The sequence below is a fragment of the Panthera leo genome, chromosome C2, assembly GCF_018350215.1.
Source record: "Panthera leo isolate Ple1 chromosome C2, P.leo_Ple1_pat1.1, whole genome shotgun sequence".
Lineage (NCBI taxonomy): Eukaryota > Metazoa > Chordata > Mammalia > Carnivora > Felidae > Panthera > Panthera leo.
Window position 1 is genome coordinate 150,958,636 of NC_056687.1, and position 15,202 is coordinate 150,973,837.

The following is a 15,202-nucleotide window of genomic DNA, read 5'->3' on the forward strand; positions in this document are numbered from 1 at the left end:
GAAGGAGAGACAGAGTGGGCGGGGCAGGGGAGACAGAATTTAAAGCAGGCTCCAGGCTCCGAGCTGTCAGCACAGAGCCCAACGTAGGGCTCCAACCCACGAGCCGTGAGATCGTGAGCTGAGCCGAAGTCCCACGCTTAACTCACTGAGCCACCCAGGCGCCCCTAAAATTGCCTTTTTTTTTGACAGTAAGTGTGGGATTGGAATTTGTCTTCTGTGGAGGGCTTTTCTATTATTATACATAAAAATAAATGGCCCCCTAGCTTTACTTATATTGCTAGTTTATTATAAAGGACCTACCAACTCAGGGGGCACCTGGGTGGCTCGGTGGGTTGAGCGTCTGACTCTCGATATCGGCTCAGGTCCTAACGTCACAGTTGGTGGGATTGAGCCCAGCGTCAGGCTCTGTGCTGACAGTGCAGAGCCTGCTTGGGATTCTCTCTCTCCCTCTCTCTCCCTGCCCCTCCCCCACTCTCTCTCTCTCTCACTCTCTCTCCAAATAAATAAACTTTAAGGGGAAAAAAAAAAAAAAAAAAAGAAAGGACCTAACTCAGGAATTGTCAAATGGAAGAAAAATGGGGAAGAGATATTTCAGTGCAGGGGGTGGGGGGTGGTCTGTACAGATGTCATGTGTCCTCTCTGAGACAGCCACATTCCGATGAGTCCTTCAACCCAGAAGTACTCTATGTTTTTATCTTATTTGTATTTGTATTTTTAAGTAATCTCTATACCCAATGTGGGCTCCAACTTGAGACCCAAGATTGAGTCATATGCTCTCCCAACTGAGCCAGCCAGGCACCCCCACCCAGAAGCTCTTTAAAGGATACTTTATTTTCCTTTTATCTTTTTTTTTATTTTTCTTTTTTTCTTAAATTTATTTCTTTATTTGAGAGAGACAGAGACAGTGTGAGTGGGGGAGGGGCAGAGAGCGAGGGAGAGCGAGAATCCCAAGCAGGCTCTGCACAGAGCCTGATGCGAGCTTGAACTCACAAAACTGTGCGATCATGACCTGAGCTGAAACCAAAAGTGGGACGCTTAACCGACAGAGCCACCCCGGTGCCCCTCTTTTTCTCTTTATTTAAATCAAGGTTTCATCACTTAAGCACGATTGATTAAATTGTCCATCATTGCTGATTGAACACAATCTCTGGTCCCTCTTGCCTCCCTGGAGGTCACAGGGTTAGGGCTGTGCTGAAAGTTCTGGCCTTCTGATCACCTGGCTGCTTTCTGGGTGAGCAGCTGCCATCCTGAAGTGATCTAGGGGACCCCACTTTGAGTCATCTTAGCATACAGGGCACTCTTCTTCTCCCTCAGGAATTGCCAAGGATTTTAGGAGCTCTGTGCCAGGAACTGGGGACAAAGACCAAATATATACATATCTATATTTTATTAGACCAAACAAGAAGGGTAGGAAAATTCTGTTAAACTCATTTATCTGCATAAAAGTAGGTAGATACCTCTTCCTGGCCCAGTTCTAGACCTATCTAATACGACTTCTATTGACTTTCTATCTAATGGAAAGAAGAGAAAGCCAAAGTAAGACCCCACAGTGGAGACATACCTCTTACTCACAGTGGGTTCCAAGGGCCAAAGCATCCGCCCAGGGCTCCCCGGGGACAGAATTCTACACAGACCGTTCAGAAGTTTCTCCAGCTCAAGCTGACACCTAGATCTGTTGTCAGAATTCTGTATTTAACAATCTATCTTTGACAAGACCTACATTAAGAATGCATTTGGCATCTTGAATTTGTTCACTCATGCTATAAATAACTGAAACGCAATTTCACCAAACCCTGCTCAATCACATTAGGAGTGATTTTCTGGTGTTTTCTATTTTATTACATCACTCATAATGCTATTCCCTTTCTTTATAAAGATGCTAGGTGGACTATTTAATTTGAAGAAGGATTAAGAGTTTATTTTGTGTGGTTTGGACAGCACTTTCTTATATTCATAGGAAAGTGGAGAAATCCATAGCTGTTTCTATAATCAGAATCAGGGAACTTTGCTCTGAGTTTTTAAGTTCCTTTTCTCTGTGATGTACAAAGTGATAATCCTCCTTGGTGAAATCTGCAAGCATTTTCCTGTTTTTTTTTCTTTTGAGAGAGAGAGGGTGCAAGTGAGCAAGAGGCAGAGAGAGAGAGAGAGAGAGACAGAGAGAGAGAGAAGTGGGGCTTGTGTTCTCCTGAAGTGGGGCTCAAACTCACGAACTAAGATCATGACCTGAGTCGAAGTCAGATGCTTAACTGACTGAGCCACCCAGACATCCTCCTTCTCTTTTAATGATTATTTTCCAAGATGTAAGTAATCTTTCAGCGCTCTGACGCGGGGATACAGAAGACAGGACTGATCAAGGAACAGTGGGAAGTATTCGGAACAATCTTGTGACCTCCCTTTAGGGGAAAAGACCACAAGAAGGAAAAACAAAGGATCATGGAGAGTCCTGTTTGCACCCCAAGACTTTACTCCTTTTGTTCTGTACCACGAGCCCTCTGGCCAATCCTGTATTAAGTGTTCTTTCCAATCACAGCTATCGCTTTACCTGGTGACAATGGATCTCCCCATTTATTCTGATCCATGGCTTTGGTATATACCCTGACCCCGACCATGCAAAATATGATCTTCCTCTAACCAAAATCCAGAGGTAAAAAAAATCTGCCCTACCTTATGCCATGATAAAGCATAGAGCTTTAGTAATTAGGAGAATGTAGCATTGGCCTAGGGACAGACTCATAGAGCTAGCTGGGGAAGAACAGAGAAACCAGGATCAGACCTTGCATGGATGGACCCTGGATTTCTGAGAGGTAACAGTTCTACACAATGAAGAAAGGATGGGGTTTTCAACAGAATGTGCTGAGGGTTGTGGCTATTCATAGGATTTTATATACAGTTATGAAACCATTTGACATAAGTTAGAGTTTAAGACCCACAGTGGAGAAGTTCTAGCACACCAGGCTCTATCCAAAATGTTCAAACACCCTTATTGGTAATGGCCAGAACCTAGAAATAATTCAAATGACCATTGCAGTTGCTATGGTCTGAATGTCTGTGCCCTCCAAAATGTGTATGGTGAAATCCTACCCTTAAATGTGATGGTATTAGGACATGGGGCCTTGGGAGGTGATTAGGCCATGGGGTGGAGCCCTCAGAAATGGAATCAGTGCTCTTAACAGATAGATGTCACAGAGCTCCCTAGCCCTTCTACCCTGACCCAGAAGAGGACCCTCATTTGACCATGCTGCCATCCTGATCTGTAACTTCCAGTAGTCTCCAGAGCTGTGAGCAATACATTTCTGTTGACCATAAACTGCCCAGTCCGTGGTGTTTTGTTACAGCAGGACGTGTCGTGAATGACTCGACAGGAGCATGGCGACTGTTGACGGAAGCACAAAAATAACACCGAGGAAAGGAAACAGATCACACAAAGCATAGTAAACGTGCTACGCTTCCATTACAGGAAACTCAAAACCAAACGGACCCAATTCGAAAGCGGGCAAAGGATCCGGATAGATAGCTCTCTAAAAGAAGGAAAACAGATGGCCAATAGGCATGTGGTCATCAGGGAGGTGCACGTCGACACCGCAACGTAAAAGGCAGATAATGCCAGTACTGGTGGGGACATAAAGAGAAATCATCGCCCACTGCCGATGGGAATGTAAAATGGCCCAGCCACCTTGGAAAACTGTCTAGTAGTTTCTTAAGGTATAATCCAGCAATTCCACTCCTAGGGATCTGAGCAAAAGAAATGAAACCATATACCCACACAAACACTTGTACACAAACGTTCGTAATAGCATTATTTATAACAGCTCAAAAGTGGAAACAACCCAAGTGTCCATCAACTGGGAGACAGATTTTTTCAGTGTGGCATATCCACACGATGGTAGGTTATTCCGCAAGAAAAAGAAATAACGCACTGGGGTGCCTGGGTGGCTCAGCTGGTTAAGCGTCTGACTTGTGATTTGGGCTCAGGTCATGATCTCATGGTTCATGAATTCGAGCCCCTGACGGTGTAGAGCCTGCTTGGGATTCTCTGTCTCTCCCTCTCTCTCTATCCCTCCCCTGCTCTCGTTGGAGGGCACTTTATCTCCCAAAATAAATAAACTTAAAGAAAAAAGTCCTGCCCCATGCTACAATATGGATGAATCTTGAGAACATCATGCTCAAGTAAGAAACCAGTCACAAAGGGCTAAGGACCATATGTTGTATGATTCCATTTATACGAAACGTCCAGAACAGAAGGTATCTATAGAGACAGTCAGCACATTAGCAGTTGCCTAGGGTTGGAGAAAGAGAAGGGAGGTGGGAAAGGGAAATAGGGGATAACTGCTAATGGGTGTGGTTTCTTTTCGGGATAAGGAAAATGTTCTAAAATTGAGTAGGAAGAAGGTTGCACAACCGCTTGAGTATATTAAAAAAACACAGAAATGGCACCCTCGTAATAGCTACCCCCGCCACCACTAACTACTCAGTGCCATTGGGCCAGCTCCTCAGCCTCCGGCCTCTACACCCGGCTTTCCACTCACCATGTTAAAATTAACACCCTTCCTAAAAATGACAGCGTCCTTCGGGTCCCTCTGCGCGGGCACCTGCCTCTCCCCTCCGACCCCTGGGTTTCCCACCTGCCTCTCACAGCCACCCGCTGGCCTCTCTGCATGGTTCAGTATGCTCTTAGAAGAATGCTTCGAAGGGATGGTTATGACATTTCACGTTTTCCAGAACTTCCTTTCCTTCACGCGCTGCCCTGGTAGAATTGTCCTTCGCAACAAACGTTCTGATATCTGTGGCAAAAGCATACAGGTTTACTTCCCAGCCAAGGCCAGAAGGGGGCGTCCTTAGTTGGGATGGGAAGAAGCTAGGATGTCACAGGGGAAACAAGGGCTGGGGGAGGGGCTTAAAGAAGTGAGGGGGGAGGGTTCACAGGGGATACAGGAAGTGGGGGGAAACCACAAGCCCCCGGCCTGCCGTGATTACCCCAAGAGTGACCCTCCCATTCCTGGGCACACAGTTGATTTGGAAAGGCTTCAACGTGACCCCCTCCCTACCAAGACTCAGGGCTCCAGCTCCCCTCCAAAGGCACTTTTAAAAAACTACCGGGGCGCAGCACGGCGGGTGGTAGGAAAGGGCTCTCTTCCCTGGGAAAACGTTTCTGAGGCCTCAGTAAGCATCCTGGGGCCTGTTGGCCACTGTGCCCTCCCCCGGAGCCCTCTGGGCAGCCCCGTGAGCCTGGTCCGAGGGAAGGCGAAAGCATCTCTTTCTCCTCCACTCCCTTCAGAGGTCTCCACCTGGGGCCCCCCCATGCCCACACATCTGGGATACTCAGTCCCCTCGGCTAAACTGAGGACCTCTCCCCTTCCTTCCGCTAAACACACCGGCTTCTCCCGGGCGGCCACGCCAACAAACACACATCCACACGCTTAAGACACTCACACAGACACGCACTGTCCCTCCAAGGCCTGTAGATGAGCAGGTGGCCGCCAGAGGACAGAAGACGCCTCTTCCGGAGTGGAGGCATCCTGTCCCGAGGCTGGGCTTTCAGCTGCCTTGATCTTGCATGCGGCTGGAGAACTGTGCAAAGGACAGAATGAGCGGGGATGCCGGCCAGGCTGGGGAAGGGCAGGAGGGGGGGCTCCAAGTCAGCTCAGAATCAAGAAGACGCCCCCCTCTTATCTTTTCCTTTCTTGGGCGTAGACTACAAAGGTTCTCGGCCTTTTGCCGAGGTCGGTGGGGGCGCCAGTGTAGACAGAGGAACGGTCATCAAGCAGACGCAGACGGGCCCCAAACCTCCCACCTCCCTGGGAACCCTGCCTCGGCCTGCTTGAAAGCCTGCCAATCTGGGAGTATAGAGGCTTATGCCTTTTTCCATCATAGGTACTTTTATTTTATTTTATTTTATTTTAACGTTTATTTTTGACAGAGAGAGACAGAGAGCGGGGGCGGGGGGCGGGCAGAGAGAGAAGGAGACGCAGAATCCGAAGCAGGCTCCAGGCTCCGAGCTGTCAGCACAGGGCCTGAGGCGGGGCTCGAACCCACCAACCGTGAGATCAGGACCTGAGCCAAAATCGGATGCTCAACCGACTGAGCCACCCAGATGCCCCATCATCATAGGTACTTTTTAAAAAAATACTTGTTTGGGCACCTGGGTGGCTCAGTCAGTTAAGCTCCTGACTTCTGCTGAGGTCATCTCACCGTGTGTGAGTTCGAGCCCCGCATCTGGCTGTCTGCTGTCCGCAAAGAGCCTGCTTCAGATCCTCTGTTCCCCTCTCTCTCCACCCTCCCCTGCTTGTGCTCCCTCTTTCTCTCTCTCTCTGTCTCAGAAATAAATAAAACATTTTTCAAAAACTAAAAAAATACTTGTTTACTTCCAGTTGTGTCATTTTTAATTATACCAGTAACTTTGCATCTGTGTGTTTTCTTTGTTGGAAATCGAAGTTCAAATCCTCTTTGGTATCTCTCTAAACCCCTGTGCCCTCAAGTCCTGCTCAGTATAACCACTTCTGGGGTGTCTCTCTCCAGGCCCCTCCTTACACTTTATATTCATATACATATACCCCTTAATACATAGGAGTTTTGTTGTCTTTGTTTTAAGTTTATCTGAGAGAGAGAGAAGGCGCTAGCAGGGAGAGTGGGGAGAGACAGAATCCCAAGCGGGGCTCGATCTCACGAACCTAAGATCATGACCTGAGCCGAAACCAAGAGTCGGAGGCTTAACTGCTTAACTGACTGAACCACCCAGGCGCCCCAGGAGGTATTTTTTCATTAAAAAAAAAAAAAAAAAAATGTCCACGTGACTATATTCGTCTACTTTTGCTTGTTCAGCAGTGTTTTAGAATCTATTCAGATACATAGGTATGTGGATTCCTGGTTAGCCGGCGTATGTCCTGTTTTTATCACATGCACGGACCATCTCTGGTTTTGCGTCTCCCCTGTGGATGGACATGTAGGATGTTCCCAGAGTTCCTGTTACAAACAATGCAGCGGTAAGGTTGGCACTAGCCCCGTGCCCAGCCGGAGGGGCTTAAGGCAGCGGGGGGCTAGAGTGGGGAGGACTCTACCAAGGCCTTTGGTCAGAACTCCTAGTGAATAATGATAATTAGAAGCAGACAAGCTTTTGGTCTGATAGCTCCTTTTAAATTCTGCCCAACACACCCCTTATTATTGCCTGAAGGGATAGACTGCTCCCTCCCTCTGTCTTCCTGGCAGGAATGACATTTCTTCCTGGTAGAATGACATTTCGATTTTCACGAGTGCGGCCGAATATCTACTCCAAACTCCATTCCAAGGCGGGTTTTTTTCCATCAGCCTTTAAGACACCTTTACTTTTGATTTTCTTCTCTTGCCTGGCCCCCCTCAGCCTCCTGGGAACTTTCTCTCCCTCTACCTGGCCCTGGGACGGGGCTGAGCCCAGCTCTCTGATTTCATCCAGTGGCTCCGGTACATGCTGGTGAATCCAGCCCATATCAGACCCCCATGTCCACAGCCTGGACCCCTCTCCCTGTGAATCCTGGATGGGCTCAGGGTATCTCTGCTTACAAACAAAACGTTCCCAAATTGAACTCGGCCTCCCCCCGCCCCTCCCCACCACAGCCCTACCTTCTTTTACTGCTGCTTCCTCATCTCAGGTAGGGGCAGGGGCAACTCAGCCACCTTCACCCTTGGCCCACTGTCTTCAAAGCCCTGTCCCCACTGTCCCGACTGGTCTGTGATGTGTGTTCCTCTTACTTACAGTTTTAAAAACAAGTCCACAATTCTCCACCCGAAAGGACCGTCTTCTAACCCAGGCCACCTCCTCTCCTTGGTCGCTCAGCCACACAATCTCCTGGCCAGCTTCCCACCCTGGACTTGCCTAGGAACTTCATCCATTGTCCCCCCCCCACCCCGGCCCCAGAGCTTCCTTCCACACCACACATCTGACCACACCACTCAACCCTCTCCATTCGAGCATGGAGGCCTCCTGACCCTCTTCCACTCTCCTGCCCAGTGCTGTCCACTCCCCTCTCCCCCAGCTCTAAGCTGCACACTAGGTAACCAGAGAGGCTCCCCCAAGTTATGACTTCTCCAGGAACCTTCCTCCCCTCAGCCTGCAACACCCTGCAGACCTTCCTCGTTGGCAACTCCTCAGCCTTCCTGCCCCCACTTAAATACAGCGTCCCCTAGGGCCCTCCCAGCGCCAGCCCCACCCCACCAGTGACGGAGATTAAATTCTGAATGCTGGGTCATTGAGGGCTATTGGAGGCTGATCTGGGTTGGCCGGGGACCGTTGGAGATTGGTTGGAGGCCTTTGGAGGCTGGCAGGGGACCGTTGGGGATTGACCAGATTCACTTGGGGGCTGACTGAGTGCCATTGGAGACTGGCTGGAGGCCTTTAAGGGCTGACTGGGCGCCTTTGGAGGCTGACCCAGAACCCTTGGGGATGGGCTGGCTTTACTTGGGGGCTGACTGGGTGTCCTTGGGGATTGGCTGGGTGCCCTCGTGAACTGAGTGGGGGCCTTTGGGGATCGGCCGGCTATTGTAGACAGTTGCTGAGAGCACTGAGGGAGGGAGGCCTGCGCTCAGTGCGGGTGGCCCGAGACAAACAGGGCTGGAAGGTGGGGCCCAAAGGGTAGGCGCCAGGGGGGCCCGCTGGTGCCCTGGACCTGGAGTGAGGAGGAATCCGACAGGAGCCCCCAGTCGCCGAGGCCCTGGCAGATGAGGGAGCACCGTGGTGCCCTGGAGCAGCCCCCCGGTCTCGGCGCCCCTGTGGTCTGCAGGGCGAGGGCGCCCCCGGGGCAAGGAGCAGGTGTGGTGGCGCGGAGGCCGAGCCCCCTAGCATGGGGGGGGATGGGGGGAGGGGATGGGGGAGGGGCGATGTCCGGTCGCTGTAAGTCCAGGGCCGCCCCTGCCGGGAGCCCCGAGAAGCCGCGCGCGCGGTGCCGCGAGGGATAGGGGACTGCACTCAGTCCCCCATATTCCTGTGCGCCCTTCCCGACCTGTTTGAGCACAGACTCCAGTGTTAGAGGCTGTGGGGGACTGGGGCAGGGAACTTCTCTGACTTCAGCTTCTGACAGCTCTGCTTTCTGAAACCCTCCCCCCAGGGCAGCTGCGCCCCGGTGGCCTTTGTCACCCTGCTTGCTTCCTGAGGTCAGGGCCCCCGATCACCTGTGCCGCCCAATCTCAGGAACTTCCCTAGTTTTTTATCTTATGGTTAGTTGCCTCTTGTCTCCTCTCATCCCTCCACGGGGTCACCGCGGCCCCTGCATGTGCTCATGCCTTCCTGTACCCAGACTTGGGGAACCTTCACATCTTGAGACTGGGCTTGGACAGGGGACTTGCTTTGGCCAATAAGACAATAGCAAAGGTGAAGCAAAAGGAAACTCAGAACTTGCCTGCTCCTCCTGAAAACCTGCCTCCCTCCATTTGAGCAAACCCCGACTCTTCTGATACACGGCATGGTGCCCATAAAGACCCGGCTGAGAGAGAAGCCGTCGGGAATGATCCAGCTCCCAGCCCTCCTGCCACCTGACCCCAGACATGTGAGGAAGCCCAGCCCAGGTCTGCTGAGCCTGGCCCGGACCAGAGGAAGCACCCGGCGGAATCTCGACTTCAAGTGTTACTGAGTTGAGGTACAGTGCCCTGTAGCAACAGACGGCTTGTATACTATTCAAACTATTTCTTCTCCCCACTCTTCCCTCTTCCACCTCTCTGTCCGGACCCTGTCACAGCACCTCCACACGAGAGTTTCTAAAAAAGCGCTTCCCCAATTATTATTATTTTTTTACATGGAGCCCCCCTGTGTCAGAATGGCCTGGAGAACCTCTTGGAAATATGGAGTCCCGGGAATTGCCAGGAATCTCTGGGAGTGCAGGATGAGAATCTTCAAGTTGACAAGTTCCTCTGTGCCTTAAGACATGGTTGGTTTTTTTTAATTTTTGTTTTAGTTTTTAAAAAAGTTTATCATAAGACATGTTAAATTTTTTTTTTAATATTTACTTACTACTGAGAGAGCGCAAGCCAGAGAGGGGCAGAGGGGGTGGGGGAGAGAAATCCCAGGCCGGCTCTGCGCTGACGGTGCTGGGTTTGAACTCGCAAACTGGGAGATCGTGACCTGAGCCAAAATCAAGAGTCAGACGTTTAATGGACCGAGCCACCCAGGCGCCCCTCGCGAGACATGTTTGGACAGGTCCCCTTCCTCATCCACAGTCGCTGCAGGGGTCCGATTGCCCCATCCAGATGTTGACCGCAGAAGATGACCCTGGAGAGTCTGGAAGACGTCAGCAGTACAGCGTGCGACCCTGAGAGCTGGGGGCGCCCAGCTTCCCCTTCTCCTCTCCGTGGCTCCATGCTCTGCTCTGGCCACTCGCAGGGCTGACTCACCGGGCCAGCCTTCTCTCAGGCTGATCTCTCAGCCCAGGCACTTCTGAAGACTGAAAATGAAGCGGGAGGAGGAATCAGGGCGAGGTCTCGGAAAATGGTCCTCCCATTCGATTGACTTCGCGTTCAGGAGTTCACTCAGGACGTCAGGTTTACAATAATTCTCTCTCTGCGGTGCTCCTGAGCTTGCTTTTCTAAGAAAAGGGGCCCCGGATCCGGGCCCTAAAGAGAAGAGAGTCAACCTTCTCTCCACCCTCTGCTTTACCATCTCACTCCTCCAGAAGGTGAGACCCGAGGAGAGCGCTTAGCCCAGGCCCACCACCACGTCTTTTCCCTCCTGCGGGCTCTTCCCGGACTGGCTGAGGGCGAGTGCTCAGAAGGTCTCGCCGGCTGCCCAGCCAAGTGCTCGCTCACGGGCTACCCGCTTGTGGCTGGAACACTGAAGACCGAGGGCTGACCTCAGTGACTTAGAACAAAGGGATCGTGTGAGCCGTGAAAACCCTGAGGTGTCCTGATCCCCAGCACGCAGCTCCTGTTCTCCACGTCGAGGCTTAGACCAGACTTGGCCGCTTTTACCAAGAGCTTTTACCAAGAGTCAGTCTTGTCTGACAAAGACCTTGACAGACGCGGTTGGATTTAGCCCTTCACCAGTGGATTTAGCCACCACGGAGGCGGGACAGGTGAGTTTCCAAAGCCCACGCCGTGGAAACAGACAAATGCACGAACGTCAACAAAGATGATAGAATTATGAAGGCCCGGTTGTGACGGTAGCCGGGACAGGGACGACCCTTAAATCCTCCATAGGTGGCCCGAGGTTCGATGCCTTTATCCTACCACTGCCTGTTTCTGGACGAAAGAAGCAGCCTTAGCTGTTTGTCGGCCACTGGGTCCTTTTTCCTTCAAATATTAAGTGTCCCCCCAAAGCTACTTTTCCCACCAAACTCCTTCTTGCTGTTCTTTTTCCCCAGCAGTGATTTGGACTTGGGATTTACACTTGAGATCCAGCATCCGTAGACAGACGCCCTTCTTTTTTTTAGACAATAACCAAGCTCAGAGAAGGGACGACCCAAAGAGGAATTTGGGGAGGTGACATCTGAACTCTAAGAATGTTGTTACTCTTTCTTGAGAAGGAAGGAAACAGTCGCCGGATGCCTGCCACGTGCTGTACCATCTGTGGCTGGTCATGTCACAAAGGCGTCCTTTGTCCTTGAACGGCCTCAGGTACACATTGCCATCCTTGCACGTGTGAGAACATGGGCAGAAAAGGCATTCCTTTCCTTGTAGGAGATGATGGCCAGTAAGTGCCAGTGGGGTTACAGGTACTTTAACTAAATTGCCTCCAACTAGTTGTCATGACTCCTGCTGGAAGACCGCCGGATTCCATTCCAGCTTTAGCTGTCGTGCTCCGGTGGACCGAGGTAAACAAAAGATAACGGCTACAAAAAATGGAAAACTCATCCAGTGGCTTAATTCTTGTAGGGGTCAACTCCCTTCCAGGATCCACTTTCCGCTTACTTTTTTTTTTTTTTTTTTTAGTATCTTACAGCAACAGTTTTTGACATTTCCCCCGCAGAGATTTTAGTAGTCATTCGTGCGAGATCGTCTGATAGAAGCAGCTTGGCCATTCCAAAAGCGGGTCCAGCAAAGTTCTGTGAAATATGGGTCGAGTTTCATGACTGACCCTTAAACTACAGATGGCACTTGCACAGGAATGTTGCCCTTTAGGTGCCACGTTTAGGGGGGTGCCTGGGGGGGCTCAGTCAGTTAAGCGTCCGACTTCTGCTCAGGTCATGATCTCACAGTTCGTGGGTTCGAGCCCCGCGTCGGGCTCTGTGCTGATGGCTCAGAGCCTGGAGCCTGCTTTGGATTCTGTGTCTCCCTCTCTGTTTCTCTGACCCTTCTCTCTCTCAAAAATAAATGAACATTTAAAGAAACAAATAAATGATTAAAAAAAACAAACGCAAAACATGTTTAGGACTCCTCACTGGAAATAGCTTTTGGAACCAGATTAGAAGTCATAGAACCTGGTCTTGCTCATAAGAGTCAATTTCTATTTTCCATCCCAAGTGGTAATATGCAGTTTAACTGCCCTTTTATTTGCCTCATCGATTCCAAACTTCTTTCAGTTTTTATGAGAAATTTAGTTCATTCTCTTATAAGGATTTCTCACCTTGGAAAATATTTCAAAGACCCTTGAGCTAAGGACTTTGAGAGGGGGGCACCCCAGAGGAGTTCCAGAGTGGTAATAAGCTGTCACCTCCCAAGTGGAGCGGCTAAGCTGCTGTCTGAGGGGATTCTTTAGAAGGCAAGAACAAGAACTCAATTAGATTTATCTGGGTTGTTCCACAAAAGCAGACCTCAATCTGGGATGTGTATAATACGCACCAGGTTCTTTGTGCAGAGTTAAACTGGATATTCTTTACTTCACTGAAAATTTTCAGTCTCATATTTAAGGTGCTGGTCTCCTGAACAATGGTAGATGGCATTTTAACAGGTGGTTGGGGTCTGTGCTTTGGTAAGTAATGTACTAGCGTGGGTCCTGGAAGGTTCGAACGAAATGAAATCGTCTAAGACAAAAGACAAGAAAAAGCAACCCAAGATAGGGTCATTCTGGGCCTGCTCAGACTGGGATGGCAACCGGGATGGGCCAGTATGTCCTTCTCAGCCTCAAGAAGGTGTGGTGAGAAAGATGCCCGTTCCCAACCACGCCTTCTCATTGTGAATGTCCCACTCATCTGAGTTGGAGGAAGTCCTCTGGTGATACTGAGCCCCTCGGATTGCCCATCACTGGCAGGATACGAGGGGTTCCAAGCAATTCCTTGTGAATCTGTCACAAAAGGGACGCCTTCCCCCCGGCCTTTGACCTGTCTCTTGGTGGATCCCTTGTGAAGGTGAGAGCCCGAGTGACAGGTGAGAAGCCACGTTTTAAGCACCGGGTGTCACATTCTGGTCCTGAGCACCAGATCTCAGATGGTGGGAAAGGCACAGATCCTCACCAGGGTTTGCAAGAGTACTAGCGAGGAACCGTCACATGCGGAGTTCCTCTGCCCTCCTGTGGTTAACAGGATGACTGATAGTGACCTGTCAGGTGCCCTGCTTAGGTTTGTGGATTTAGATGAACTAAAGCCATAAATTCCTCCACTTTCCCAATTTAGATGGTAGTCTCTATTACAGGCATGGGTAAGGTGAAAGATACAAATTCTTTGAAAAAAGCAAATGGAAGGTTTTTCTCAAGTACTGTATCTTTAATTCATAAACCAACCATTTTACAGGAAAAAAAGAAGTGGTATAGATCTCTCTCTTTCTCTCTCTCTCTCTCTGCTTTTTAGTGCCTTCACATGATAAATGCCTTTCTATTTGTCTTCTTTCCAAATTGCAGGGTAAATTCCTGGAGGGTAGGGAATGTTACTAGCTCTTTGTCAGATCCCATGTTCCTAGCTCAAGGAAGAGCACATTGTTTTCAGCAAATATCGTTGAGTAGCAAAATTACAAGGGGTAAGAGTTTACAGTATTTTTCTCTTTGTTTTTGCAGCACTGGCAGGCAGTGGCTTTTTTATTTGATCACCTTATGCATAGATTATTGCCGGTAGAGGGGATGGTATGCTACCAGGACCCATTTCCTTTAAAAAATACATATTTTTTAACATTTATTTATTACTGAGAGACAGAGAGACACAGAGCATGAGCAGGGAAGGGGCAGAGAGAGGGGGAGACACAGAATCCGACAGACACAGAGACACAGAGCCTGACACGGGGCTTGAACCCACAAACTGCGAGATCATGACCTGAGCCGAAGTCGGACGCTTAACCGACTGAGCCACCCAGGCGCCCCTACCAAGACCCATTTCTCGTGGCATGGCGAAATGCTCAAAGCAGTGAGCCTTGCCGCCTCTCCCTGGATATTGAAATCAAAACAGGTCAGCAGTTGCTCTCCACCTAAGGTGAAAGGCAAAGAAACAACCATGAATCAGATTAACAAAAGTCAGTGCTTTGTATGGTGGGCGATGATACTCTGAACCCCGAACTCTCTTTTGTCGCTACTAACCCTGTGAGTTCAGAAAATGTCCCTGTCATGTGGTCCACGAGCCGCAAGGATTTTCACGATAGCTGTGTTTGTAAAAGGAGAAATTTTGTAAAATGTGAAAAATAGGAAAATAAACAAACTACGTGGTGGCCACGTAACAGTTCATTACATAACTGACCTATGCAATAGGTACAAACGCTAAAATATCACGGAGAAGTGCTTACCGTCAATTCTGTAGGAAAGACCGTTGGCTCTTGTGGTGTATAATTGCCTAACCGCATCGCCTGCGAAGTTCATTGCTATGATGCAAAGGAGCGGTGATAGCGGGCATCCGTTTCTTTCTGACCGTGGTGAAAATGCCTCGAGGATTTTCCATCACAGCAGCTATCGTGGAAGAACCAACTTTCCCAAAGTGAAGCCGCTTTTTCATTTCTTCTGCTCACAAACACTCAAGTGTCGACAGAGCTTGACAGGAATGACTTCCCCTTGGCTCCACACGGCATCCGCAGAGATGGCTCAAGCTGAGACCGGACCATCCACTTCCAGTCCGGATCACCCCCATGCCTGGAAAGCGAATGCAGGCCGTGGGCTAGCAGCGGCGGGTCGCGGGTCTGGGAGCAGGGGGCCTTGCTTCTTCTCCAAGAGGGCTTCTGCACTGGATGCTGGCTGTGTTCCCAGAACAAGTGTCCCAAGAGACCCAGGCCGAAGGGGGTGGGCACTCTTATGCTCGATCCTTGGAAACCACCCAGCATCGTTTCCACTGTTGCTTATTAGTGGAGGGAGTCGCAAAGTTCCACGCAGGTTAAAGGAGGACACAGATTCCACCCA

General features: G+C 50.0%; 1 protein-coding gene across 1 annotated transcript in view; it reads right to left on the reverse strand.

Annotated features, from left to right (window-relative positions):
• LOC122229899 (myelin associated oligodendrocyte basic protein) overlaps positions 1–4,748 on the reverse strand; it is a 63,755-nt gene extending 59,007 nt beyond the window's left edge. Inside the window, exon 1 of the mRNA XM_042955458.1 lies at positions 4,623–4,748. The gene's annotated coding sequence lies outside the window, so the exon portion shown is untranslated. The remainder of the gene's footprint in view (positions 1–4,622) is intronic.
• Positions 4,749–15,202: the final 10,454 nt, after the last annotated feature.